Source organism: Sceloporus occidentalis, unplaced genomic scaffold (genome assembly GCF_023333645.1).
Source record: "Sceloporus occidentalis isolate IW3139 unplaced genomic scaffold, rSceOcc1.0.p SCAF_1, whole genome shotgun sequence".
Classification (NCBI taxonomy): Eukaryota; Metazoa; Chordata; class Lepidosauria; order Squamata; family Phrynosomatidae; genus Sceloporus; species Sceloporus occidentalis.
Genome location: NW_028316981.1, coordinates 169,136,071 through 169,149,556, shown reverse-complemented (window position 1 = coordinate 169,149,556; position 13,486 = coordinate 169,136,071).

Sequence of the window (13,486 nt, the reverse complement as noted above, 5' to 3'; positions counted from 1 at the left end):
CTTCAGCACCACCACTATGGACAGTCAAGGACTGGCATTATACCTACCTGCCAGCTCAGCATGGAGCAGGTGACACAAGGGTACAATCAAGCTCCACCTCATCTTATGAAGCTACTTCCTCTGGCTTGGCTTTGAGAAGCCCCTGGCTCAGGTATAGATGACCTGTTCTCTTCCTTCTTGTCCATGCTGACTTTCCAAATATGACAACTTCACACAAAGCCAAACACCAGCAGCTGTGATTGTGACAGTGCTGGGCAATCTATGCAATGCAAGTTTAGGAAGCCCCTTTTTCTGTGAGCAACAAGCAGGAGCATAACCATTCTCCCATTGTTGCCATTTTAGAAAAGTAGGTTCCTGCCATTTTACAGAAAAGACTGGACAGGGCCCCTCTGAGTTTAGAGAGACACTGCCCAGTCTTTTCTGTAAAATGGCAGGAATCTAGTTTTCTAAAATGATTTCTATCTATGTATAAGTATAAACATTTTTGTCACTGGAGATATCGTCAGTCTTCCTTGGAGGCTGTATGTATGCCAGGGGTCTGTATTCTGGGCATTCAAAGATACAATTTCAGCTAAAATTACTAGTAGATTTTCTCCAATAATGTCCCTTTCCTGGCCCTTAGAAGCTCATCCCCCATTGACCCATATCCCTTGAGTCACACCTGCTCACAGATGATGATGAAACGGGAGCCAGGCCCAAAAGGCTGGGAGATGACAGTGTAGATGGGATAGAAGCCCAAAACAATGGCATGGCAGACCAGCAATACCATTGCTGCAGCAACTGTGAGGAAAGTGGGGAACTGGAAAGTCTTCAAGGAGCTGGTCCAGATTTGCAGGACCTTGTAGGGCACCAATAAGGTATAGAGGAACATGACAAGCCAAGCCAAGAGTGCCATGTGCAGCTGTCCAAACACAAAGATGAACAGCTCAAAATCTAGGACAAAACTGTGAAAGACAGAAGGAAGGTGTGAGTACACAGGAACCAGGACCAGGATAATAAAAGCAGGAGGACTTCTGTGAAACATCAAGACAGAGTACTGTAATCTCTTAAAAGTTTCAGTTTCAGGCACATCCAAATCTCACTTTCCATCCCTTTTCCTTTTCAGATTTTACCACCAATTAATTGGCAAGAGTGGGTATCATTTATGCTGATGAAGACTTCTGGAGAACACAGAGGCTTGCACACTTTTGTGGTGTGTAGTTGGCCATAATAAAGGTATCCCCCCACTGTGGAGTTTGGACTTTTCTCATTGATCAGCATGGCAATCTCATTTTTAAAAAATATTATTTCAGTGTTTCTTATTATTGAGGAGAAATACCAGATCCCAAGTCTCTACTTCCCTGGTAAGCAACTATTCATTGCATTAGTATATAACACAGGAAATTCCTTAATCTCACTTGTGAACCATACCGTCCTCTATCAAGGGAATCCACAATGACTGTCCTGAGAACAAAGATACAGAGAATGGCCGCAAAAATGTTGTAGATGGTGCGGAAATGCTGTACTTCCAGAAGCTCACTGTAAAAGAGATAGAGAGAAGAACACGACTGCTAGCAGATCAGCTTTATGCATTCATAAGTAGATTTCTGGGAGACTGGAGATAAAGTGGTTGAATTTAGTCCCAGGGTAGTTTTATCAGATTTCCTGACAGCCATTAGGAATCTAGATAAATGTATGTTTAAAGATTATTGCCTTGAATTTCATTTGTGAGGGGGGGGGAATATTTAAAATTGCTAGAAAAGAGATGCAAAACAGATATTCATAACATATAGAGCAGGAGTAGGCAACCTTTTTGAGCTGGGGGCCGGGTTGCTGTCCCTCAGACAACTGGGGGGGCTGAAGCCAGGGGGAGCTTCCACCCTCCGGGGGCAGGGCCATGTGCCGGGATGGAGCTTCCACCCTCTGGGGGTGGGGCTTTCTGTGCTCCCTTTCCCGACCTCCAGCTGTCTGAGAGACAGCTAGAAGTTGGGGGGGGCATTGGGAGAGGGGTGAAAGGCGTGCGCCTGCTCCTCCTGCCCTTCCTCTCAGAGACAGCTGGGGACCAGTAAGGGACCATGAGGTGCAGGAGCAACAGGCGCGCGGCCCCTGCTCCTTTCCTCGGGGCTTCGCCAGGCCTGAGGTGTCCTCCGAAGGACACCTCAGGTCTGCTGAAGCCCCGCAGGGAGGAAGAGGATGAGGCCGGCAGCCCCTCCTCCTTTCCTCAGGGCTTCTCCTGTGTGCCTGCCCTCTCCTCCTCGGTCCCTTCCTTCGGCCGAACAGGCTCCAAGGGGCCCTTTCGGCCAAAGGGGAGGGAGGCCAAAGGGAAGGGCTTGGGCACCCGTCCCAGGCCTTTCCCTTCGGCTCTTCCCTTCAGCCGAAAGGGCCAAGGGGCCATTTCGGCCGAAGGGAAGGGCTTGGGCACGCCGCCGTCCTGGGCTCCTCCACGGCCTTTGCAGCCCCAGATCTCTCTCTCTGGAGGGAGGCCTGGGGCTGCAAGGGCCGCGACTGAGCCCCGGAGTGGCAGGCCGCCTCCTGGGCTCCTCCACGGACCTTGCAGCCCCAGGTATCTCTCTCCGGAGGGACGCCTGGGGCTGCAAGGGCCGCAACTGAGCCCCGGAGTGGCAGGCCGCCTCCTGGGCTCCTCCACGGCCCTTGCAGCCCCAGGTATCTCTCTCCGGAGGGACGCCTGGGGCTGCAAGGGCCGCAACTGAGCCCCAGAGTGGCAGGCCGCCTCCTGGGCTCCTCCACGGACCTTGCAGCCCCAGGCATCTCTCTCTGGAGGGAGGCCTGGGGCTGCATGACCTCCTACAGGCCTGCTGCGGCCCCTGGAGCCCTGTTGGAGGGCTCCGGCGACCGCAGCAGGGCTCCTACAGGCCAGGAAAGAGCCGGCGGGGGGGCCCAGCGCTGGAGGCCTCCTCCTCTTTCCCGGCCCCTGATGGGGCCCAAGCCCCGTCAGAGGCCGGGAAAGAGCCAGCGGGGGGGCCACCAGTGCTGGAGGCCTCCTCCTCTTTCCCGGCCCCTGACGGGGCCCAAGCCCCATCAGAGGCCGGGAAAGAGCCGCCGGTGGGGGCCACCAACGCTGGAGGCCTCTTCTTTCCCAAAGGCCCCGCGCCCTCGAACAAGAGGGCGCGGGGGCTTCGGCCTCTCGCACGAGGGCACAGGGCCTTTGGCAGGGTCAAAGGCCACTCGCGCGAGAGGCCAAAGGCCCTGCGCCTGCAGCAATTGGCGGCAGGTCCGTGCTGGAGCCGGTCCTGAGGCCTTGCTGAGCTGGATGCGGCCCGCGGGCCAGGGGTTGCTGACCCCTGATATAGTGTAATTACAAAATAAACTGATGGTAGATCCTGTGCAGAACCTTATTGTGCTACGTAAACGGTAATGGGATTTTTATTCTGCAAACCTGAGGTTTTTCTCCAGCTTCTAATAGCCTCCTGGTCCTAGTTTTATCTCATAATGACAGAGTATAATTATTATACAGACAGAGCATAATTTACAATTAGTGTGTGGAGAATAAATGGGAATGGCCTAAGACACAAATAAAAATAAAAAGCCAAAACAAAGAGAGCAACAGAAAGAGCTGTGGGGTGTGGGCGAACCCCCTTACAAGTGATCAATTCAGACTACTGGCAAGGAATGGGAAAGGAGACATTGGAAATGGCAGAGACATAGAGAAAAAGGGATTGCCTACTACTGTGACTGCAGCAGGTTGCCATGTAGAGGTGAGGAGGAGGTGGTTTGATTTGTACGTGGGAAGTATCAGAAAGCAAGAGGGAGAACTATATTGGAATGAAAGAAATCTGTCCAAGATCATATGCCTGTTGAACGCTAGAGCCAGTCATGATACAGTGTCCCTGTAATTATTTATCTTTCCTGCCAGGGGTTGGAAAGAGGGAAAGACATACTTACTCAAATAAGGACCGGCTTTCAACAAAGACTTTCTGCCTGTACAGTAGTGGCCTCTTCTCTCTGTGGGATTTCAAGATAGGCCATGATTAGCATTATTTCTCTAATTCTACCAGTTTCTTGGCCCCACAATGGCCATCTATTTGCTGCCATTCCACTGGGTGCAGCAGACAAAAAGGCACCAACTCTGTGCATCCATGACTGGTTGACTTTTATATGACTTCCTGCACTGAACTTTTCCCATTCATTCTGATTTTTATTAGGATTACTATGTGACTTTAACTGGTGCCTTGTTTTGCTTCTTTTCCAATTCTGTTCTTTCTCATTTGTATTGCATGTGTGTTTTAGATTGTAAGCTTGTGGGCAAGGACCGTGGCATCCCTGTGATTGGTGTAACCGGTACAGGAGGATAGCAGATGGGGGAGACTGCCCCACTGCCCTCCCTACCAATGCCTTGCTTGCCTGCCCCCTGGCTGGCTGGCCACCATCTGGTAAGACTATTGCTTGGGGAGGTGGTGCTGTACAGGGTCCAGGGCAGCTGCTCAAGGGAGCAACTGTGCCAGGCTGTAAAGGAAAGACACTGCCTCCCCATGCAGTGCCTTCCAAGAAGGGGCACTGGGAATCTGGCATGGCTGTTCAGAGGAGCAGCTGCACCAGAACCTAAACAAAAGTGTGCTGCCCCCAGAGCAGCCCCTGCTGCTTACAGAGGGCCATTTGGGGGTCTCACATGGCTTCTGGGCAAGCAGGAAAGGGATGTAATGCCATTTCTCACTCACCCAGAAATCTTGCCAGCCCCACTGGGTGTACCAGCCACCAAGTGTATACTCCCACTGGGTATATCCCCTTCACCCCCTGATGAAGCCACTGGTCAAGGACTATACAATGGTCCCTTCCCATATGAGGGGATCTGTTCCAGACCCCCACCTGCCACATAAAGGGATTTCTGTGTATGCTCCAGCCCCATTAGAATGAATGGGGTTTGCGCATGCTGCGGCATGTGCACCATTATCCCTTCTTCTGGTGCAGCTTTCAGCATATGCTAAAAGCTGCGTAAAGCATGCCCACATATAACATGGGCGCACTATATTCTGATTTAGAAGGTTTTCATATAGAAGCTGGCATAGTTTAGATCTCTAAAGGAGAACCTATGGCACGTGTGCTATGGGTGGCACACAACGCCATGTTGCTCAGCATGGGTCAGGGAGGAGGAAGAAAAGGTCCATGCGCACCCATTGCTCCTCCTCTCTCCCATTTCTCAGCCTTTAGCTATCTCTCGGAGGCAGGTGGAAGCTGGGAAATGGCGCTGGAGAGAAGGAGCCACAGGTGTGTGTCTCTGGCTCCTCCTTCCTGCCTTCCCACGACTTCCAGCTGCATCTCTGTTCCTCATTCTTGCCTGTGGCCTGTGGCGCCTTCTCCCCAGTGCCCTTTCCCTTGCTTCCAGCTGTCTCAGAGAGCCAGTTGGAAGCCAGGAGAAGGCAGGGAGGAGAAGCCAGAGGCACAAAACTATTGCTTCTCCTCTCTGCCCGTTCCCAGTCTTCAGCCATCTCTGAGAGACAAGGGAAGCTGGAAAATGGCACTGGGGAGGAGCCACATGTGTGCACCTCTGGCTCCTCCTCCTTGCTTTCTCACAACTTCCAGCTGCCTCTCTGAGACAGCTGGAAGTTGGGAAAAGGGCACTGGGGAGAAGGAGCCACAGGCGTACACCTGTCGCTCCTCCTCCCGGTTGTTTCCCGGACTTCAGGTGTCTCAGGGACAGCTGGGGACTGGGAAAAGACAAGGGGAGTGACTGGCACATACCCATTGCTCCTCCAAAGGATCTTTCTCAGCCCCCAGTTGCCTCTGGAGAGACAGCTAGAGACAGGGAAAGGTCTGAGAAGAGGAGGAACAGGCATGTGCCTTTTCCTCCTTCTCCCCAGGGACCTTTCCTGGCTTCCAAGCCAGGAGAAGGGCAGCCGGGAAAGAAGTGTGTGTCCATCGTCCACTCTGCCAGACTTTCCCTGAATTCTAGCTGTCTCTCAGAGGCTGGGGAAAGGGCAGAGGAGAAGTCCCAGCCACAGAGGGCAAAAGTCACGGCCCCAACACCAGGGGGGGTGGTTACCTGGTGCTGGGAAAGAAAATTAGTTTGGGCACATGGCCCCCAAAAGTTTCACCATCAGTGTCACTTGCCGTGGTTCCTGTTTCTCTTTGACCTGCCCTTGTGTTCTCCTTTGTCTCACACCTTCTTCAGGACCTATCTTTCCTAGCTCCATGTTGATACTGAATTCAAAGCTGCATTCGTTGAGGTTGACGGTCTGGCCAGCTTGTCAGATGATTCAGTGAACAGAAGGGGAGGAAACTCTCACCTGGAAGGAAAGAATTGGCACTCATTAGGGATAAGATGACATTTATCATGCTAAATTGCAAACTCAAAGCCAGCTGCTTCACTCTGACTGCCAGTTTTATCTACATCCACATTTGGAAATTTTGTCTTTGATGAAGAGTATTTGCTAGATATCTGATATCTGAGTCATTTTCCTGTTTGAATTATCAGTAAATTTCATTGTGAAAGCTGAAAATTTATTTATTTAAAAATATTTCTATCCCTCCTTCTGACTCCCAGAAAGTCTCTTGTGAGGAAGTAACACTCCCTTGGAAAGGACTTCCAATGCTGGGGTTCAGCCACTGACCAAACCACTGACCACACACTAGTGCATAAACTGGACTTTTTTTTTGGGGGGGGGTGTTCTCACTGGCTTATACTCCGTGTTACAAATCGAATCCAAAGTACATCGTTCCTATTAGAAACCGAATTAAGTCTAGAACAGTTCTAGAGCAACCCGCAATCATTCCCACTAAAATGCGATTCGTCAATCGGATTTTAATTAAATCCGTGTTAAAGGCATATAACCCGTGTTAAAAAAATAGAAGGGTCGAACCTACATTTTTTCCTTGATTCGGGACAGGATTCGGAGTATGTAAATAGGAACGTTTCGGCCTTTGAATCGGGTCATCTGGATGGGAGGAGCAGAGCGCGATGGGCTGGCCTGGGGGTGTAACCCTCTTTGGTGTGTTTCTGCATCGCCAGCACCATTTTCTTCCATTCGCATAATAGCCTTTCCTCCGGTGGATTGCAACCTCCCCTCTGCTCCTCTTTCATAAACCGACATGTGAGGAGAGCCATTGAACACCATTTTTAACTGTTTTTTCTTTTTCACCTCTGCCTGAGCACCAGATGGGCTTTGGAGGACAGCCCAGAGATCAATGGGGCAGCCAAAGTGAATTTGGGGAATTCATGGCTCCCAAGACTGCCCATTCTATTCTATTTCAGTCTGTTTAGCCAGTGTTTAAATCTCTCTATTCTATCCATCCATCTGTATGTATCCTGTCTGTCTCTCTGTCTGTCTAACCATGTAATGTATGTATCTATATACCCATATACATCCATCTATCTATCTATCTATCTATCTATCTATCTATCTATCTATCATCTATCTATCTATCTATCATCTATCTATCTATCCATCCATCCATCCATCCATCCACCCATCTGCCCATTCAATATACTTGTCCAGTACATCTATCTGCCTGTCCAACCATGTATCTGTATATCTATCTATCCATACATCCATCTATCTGTCTGTCTGTCTGTCTAACTATCTATCAGTCTGTCTATCTAACTATCCCATCTACCTATCCAGACTATCTTTCCATCTGTCTGTCTGTCTGTCTGTCTATCTAATTATCCGGTCTATCTCTCTATCTAGCCAATGTATTTATCTAATTAGTCTGTCTGCATCTCTCTCTCTCTCTCTCTCTCTCTCTCTCTCATAGCATAGTAATCGCCAGCGTGTTGAAAGGGGTTTGAGCGCTGGATTATGACTCTTTGGTCACCTTGGGCCAGTCACACTCTCTCAGCCTCTGGTGATGGCAAAAGCCTGCTTACTGGAATCCTATTCTATTACTCACTATTCTTAGATAGCTCTGCAGTGATTGATATTTATACTGTTTGATACTGATGTGGTGGTTTTCTATAGGAGATTTTCAATGTTTATGTCAATAAAAAAGACTTATGCTTTGTTTATATGTTTTATTCTTAAGTCATGGCCAGTTTTGCAGAGTTAGGATTTCCTCAAGTTGTTGGAGCAATTAATGGGTGCCACATCAAAATCATTGCTCCTGCTCATCAGGGTGCGCAATCTTCCCCAAAGATTCTCTCCCCATGGGGCGTACAAAGCGAATTTAGGGAACCGAAGCTCTTTCCAGAGGAACTATGGGATGGGTTTTGCAGGAAATCCCTGCTTCATGGCTCCCAAGACAGCCCATTCTATTCTATTTCAGTCTGTTTAGCCAGTGTTTAAATCTCTCTATTCTATCCATCCATCTGTATGTATCCTGTCTGTCTCTCTGTCTGTCCAACCATGTATGTATTTATCTACTCATATACATCTATCTATCTATCTATCTATCTATCTATCTATCTATCTATCTATCATCTAATTATCCAGTCTGTCTCTCTGTCTAGCCAATGTACCTATCTAATTAGTCTGTCTGCATGTCTCTCTCTTTCTCTCTCTCTCTCTTTCTCATAGCATAGTAATCGCCAGCATGTTGAAAGGGGTTTGAGTGCTGGATTATGACTCTTTGGTCACCTTGGGCCAGTCACACTCTCTCAGCCTCTGGTGATGGCAAAAGCCTGCTTACTGGAATCCTATTCTATTACTATTCTTAGATAGCTCTGCAGTGATTGATATTTATACTGTTTGATACTGATGTGGTGGTTTTCTATAGGAGATTTTCAATGTTTATGTCAATAAAAAAGACTCATGCTTTGTTTATATGTTTTATTCTTAAGTCATGGCCAGTTTTGCAGAGTTAGGATTTCCTCAAGTTGTTGGAGCAATTGATGGGTGCCATATCAAAATAATTGCTCCTGCTCATCAGGCTGCGCAATCTTTCCCAAAGATTCTCTCCCCATGGGGCATACAAAGCAAATTTAGGGAACCAAAGCTCTTTCCAGAGGAACTATGGGAAGGGTTTCGCAGGAAATCCCTGCTTCATGGCTCCCAAGACAGCCCAGGGAGCACTCTTCCCCAAAGAGTCTCTCCCCATGGGGCAGCCAAAGCGAATTTAGGGAACCGAAGCTCTTTCCTGTGTCTCCCCAGATTAGGAAAGAGAGATGGAAAGGCTCTCCCCACACAGAGAGGGGAGGTTGCAATGGGGGGGGGGGGAATAGAGCCTTTCCATCTCTCTTTCCCAAATGGAATCTGCCTTCTCCTCCAACCCTGGAAAGAGAATCTTTGGGAAGAGTGCTCCTATCCCATAGTTCCTCTGGAAGCAGCTTTCCCTAAATTCGCTTTGCCTGCAGCCTCCCCCAGCCTGAGGTCTTTTCCCAAGGCAGCAGAAGTGCTTTGGGGAGGCAGTTTTCTCTCCCTCAACCATCCTTCCCCATGAATAATTGCAGGACTCAGCACTTTAAGCGCCTCCTCATTGGCTCTTTTATAACAAACCGCGAAATTTAAAAGTGACATTATGATGACGTTGCTTTGATTGACAGCCCCAGAATGGTGAGTGGGAACGAAATAAGGCTAAAACCGGTTTATATAAACACCGTTTTATTTGAATAGGAACGAAAGAGGATCACTTAAAGCAAATCAGTTGGTAAATGAGAACGGGGAAAAAAAGTGATTCGGAACGCGGGATAAGACCAGGGTTATTTTGAATCGATTTAACTGATACCGGTGTATTTTAAAGCGTTGTAAATCGCAAGTGGGAACACCCCCCCTGTCTTCTAAGATCCCAACATTTACAAAAGTTCTCTGCAATGCCTAAAATGCCTGCAGGGTTTTATGTTTCTCAAAGGGCAGATTCCTTTCCAAAAACAACCACCTGTGGCCTTTATTCCTCGCCATGTGGTGAGGGCTGGGGGAGTCGAGCTTCAAACAGTGTGGCTCACCTCTTGGTCAAGGAGCTGGTCTGAAGCTGAGACAGTGTCACTCATTTCTGTTTTTCTTCCAGGGAGCTGGGCTTTTGCCTCTTCCAGGGCACACATTGCCCAGTGCCACTCCAATTCGAACCACGGGGGTGGGAAGGATAAGCTCTGAGTTTTCCTCTCTCTGGCATGTCTGGCTGGAAGGCTTTCCAAAGCTTGGTGTTTTTTGGTTGAGCTCCTGCCCTGTTTTCTGGGGTTTTGACCCTCTCGGCCTCAAAGTGCTCATTTGGGGTATGACTCTGGTCTCTCTGTTTGCGGAAGGTAGTCTGAACAGTAGCAGAGGTGTCTCCAGAAGAAAGGGAGACATTTTTCTTTTGGTTTGGGCAAGGGCGGCTTGCTTTCCTGAGGTTTGCAGAGCAGCTAGTAGCATAGGGGCTCCTGAAATGGAGTCCCTTGGGGTTCTCTGACAGTTTCTGTTTGCTGGGGTGAGGCAGGACTTCTGCTGTTTTCATCTCTCTTTGGGGAATGAGAGAAGCCTGTGTGGGGCTTTTAGGTGGACTTAAAAAGTGTCTTTTAAGGGGATTTTCTCTAGCTTTCTTTTTTTGGGCTAGGGTCCTTTCTTGCCTCTGTGCTAGCATCAGACGAAATTTTGAAGAGAGCCACCTTAGGTGCGGGAACCCAACCTACAAATAGCTCTGACTCCTTGAGTTGGCATTCCAGAGAATCCTTGCTCTTGGGATGAAGTTCTCTACATATTTCACCCATGAACTCTTTATCCATAGCCTTGGAGGGGAGAACTGGGAAAAGGTTTCCCAACCCGCAAATAGCTCATTTGACAAGCCATTTTTTTCTTCTTGTCCATTGAGAGCTTGATGAGAATTTTTTAAAAAAATATTTGCTTTGTGCAGAATATCCATGAGCGAGAGAGTGTGACTTACCCAGGGTCACCCTCTGGATTTACATGGCTGAGCTGGGATTAGCACTCCAGCCTCCCACTTCAACATAGAAATTCACTGGGTGACCTTGGGAAAGTCACATGCTCTCAGCTTCAACTCCAACTCCTAGGTATTCCTTCATGGTAGAAGGGGGGTTGCATGACCCTTAGGAATCCCTTTGAATGCTAGGTTTTATCCATCCCAGAATTCCTACCATTGTGCTGCGCCCCGCCCCTTCTTCTCTTTTGTGAGGGTCACACTCTCTCAGCCTCAGAGGCAGGCATGGTCAACTCTATCTCTGCACCTCTCTTATGATGATGCTAAGGCAAACCTATCGTGCAATCATCATCATCATCATCATCATTATTGGCAAGAAGAGTCCAGAATATCCATGAATGAGAGAGTGCGATGTATCCAAGAAGGGGGTTGGACGCGATGACCCTTGGACATCCATAGGATTTCACCCACACCTCCTTCTTCTCTTCTGTGAGAATTTGAATGGGAGAGCATGATGAGAAAGGGGAGAGGGTCTGAAAGTATCTACCACCACCTACACACAAAATGCTCTCTCCTTTTGTTGTCTTTTGTTTTTCAAACAAAGCTGTGGGCAAAAATAGGGTAGGGAACTTCACTCTAATAAAGGAAATAGCCTCTGGTAAAACCCAGTATGAATGGTAGCTTTGGTTATGCAAATCATGGCCATCGAAGTGTCAGCTGAAAGGTCCTGTCCCTTCACTTCATTTGGAAATGATTAAAAATCAAAATTCTTACTCTTTCATCGAGAAGTGCTCAGAATTTCTACTCTTTAAAATGCTTTCGAAATTTTCGAATAACAGATATCTCTACTGTTTTTCGAATTTTGATGAATATTCTTTACATTACTAGCTCTGACTCCTTGAGTTGGCATTCCAGAGACTCCTTGCTCTTGGGATGAAGTTCTCTACATATTTCACCCATGAACCCTTTATCCATAGCTTTGGAGGGGAGAGCTATTCTTGTAAGCAACATTTTTCTAGCCATGTATGTTTCTGGGTCTTCATTTGTGTTTTGCTCTTCTGCACAGTATAAATCCTCAGCCAGTTGTCCTGGCCACAACAGGCTCAAGATGCATCCCATCCAAGAGTATATATCTTGGGACAAAAGGTCTTGACACATCACTGCTGCTTCCAGCTTGTCTCTGTCCATGATAGAGTTGCCATAATTGTCTACTAAAACCCAAGACAAAATGTAGGACAAAATCTAGACCAAACTGTAGGACAACTGCAGGACAAAACTCAGCCCAAAACGTAGGACATTTAAGGTCCTACATTTTTCTTAAATGTCCTTCATTTTGGGCTGAGTTTTGTCCTGCTGTTGTCCTACAGTTTGGTCTAGATTTTGTTCCACACTTTGTCCCAGGTTTTAGTGGACAATTATGGCAACCCTATCCATGGAAGACATGCACAGCCTAGCCAGCTGTGTCAGATGAGAGCCTGCAGCATATGGATAGTTATTTGCAGCTCAAAGCATCCATGTTATGTTCATTTCTTGGTTTAAAGATGAAGGTAGATGTATGCAGTGCTGTGGATATAGTATATCTTGATTTCAGTAAGGCCTTTGAAAGGGTTCCCCATGACATTCTTTCAAACAAGCTAGTGAAATGTGGGCTAGACAAAGGGGTCATTCAAACTACATTTTAGCCCGGTTCCCAAACCAGTTTAAAAGTTGGAAGTTCTCACTCACGCTGATTTTAATGCAACTCGATCAGGGGCTTTCACAAGAGATTCAGGGTAAATCCCCCTTAGCAGGGACGTAGCCGGGGGGGGGGGGTTCTTGGGGTCCGGACCCCCCCTTCCATTAGAAAAATGAATGGTGTGTGCTGCTGCGCCGCCGCACCCAAGCCCCATTATAATGGTGGCACTTAGTCTGGACCCCCCCCTTCCTAAAATCCTAGCTACGTCCCTGCCATTTGCACATTTTTTTTAAAGTGGACTATTTACCCTTTGTTTTTGAAAAAAATGGCTCTTCCCTGCTGCCGGCAAATGAGAACTCAGCCCCGGTCATGATCAGGTCAAGTTCAGGGAGGGATTTAGGTCAGAGGGTGGGCAGTGGGAGGATCATGCCTCCCCTCTTCTGCCGGCTTTTTGCAAGCGGCTGTTTCTCTTTTTTTGTTGTTGTTGTAATGACAGATTATGTGCATGCTGCAGCTCTTCCTTTTCCTCTTCCATTGCCTTCTCTGCCTTCCTCCTCCCCCTCTTATCCCTCTCTCCCCCTCCTACTGCTGCTTGCCCTCCTTTTTTTCCTCCTGCTCTTCCTCTTCTCTGCTCTTCTTCATTCTCCTTCTCCCTCCTCCTCCTTCCCCTCCGCCAATGCCACCACCCACAGGGGCTCTTTCTCCTCCTCCTCCTCCTCCTCCTGACTTCCTCTTCCTCCTCCTTTTCAACCTTCTCTTCCTTTTCTTGTTCCTCTTCTTCCTCCTCTCCCTGCTTCCTCTGCACCTGCAGCCAAGGAAGAAGAAGAGCAGAGTAGAGGAGGAGGAGGAGGAGGAATGCACAGGAGGCAGGGTAGACTGGGAGTGACCCCCAGGAGCCGAAGACCCTTGGCCCCCAAGGCAGGCAGGCAGATGGGCAAGGCAGGCCAGGAGGGGGCCCTCAGCCGCTCAGCCAGCCGGCTTTCCCTCCCTCCGGGCTCAATCCAGTTGGAGGGTGTGGCCTCCTTCCCTGTCTCCCTCTGCTGCCTCCTGGTCTCTGCTGCACGACTATGTGCCGTGGGGCCGAGGAGGAGG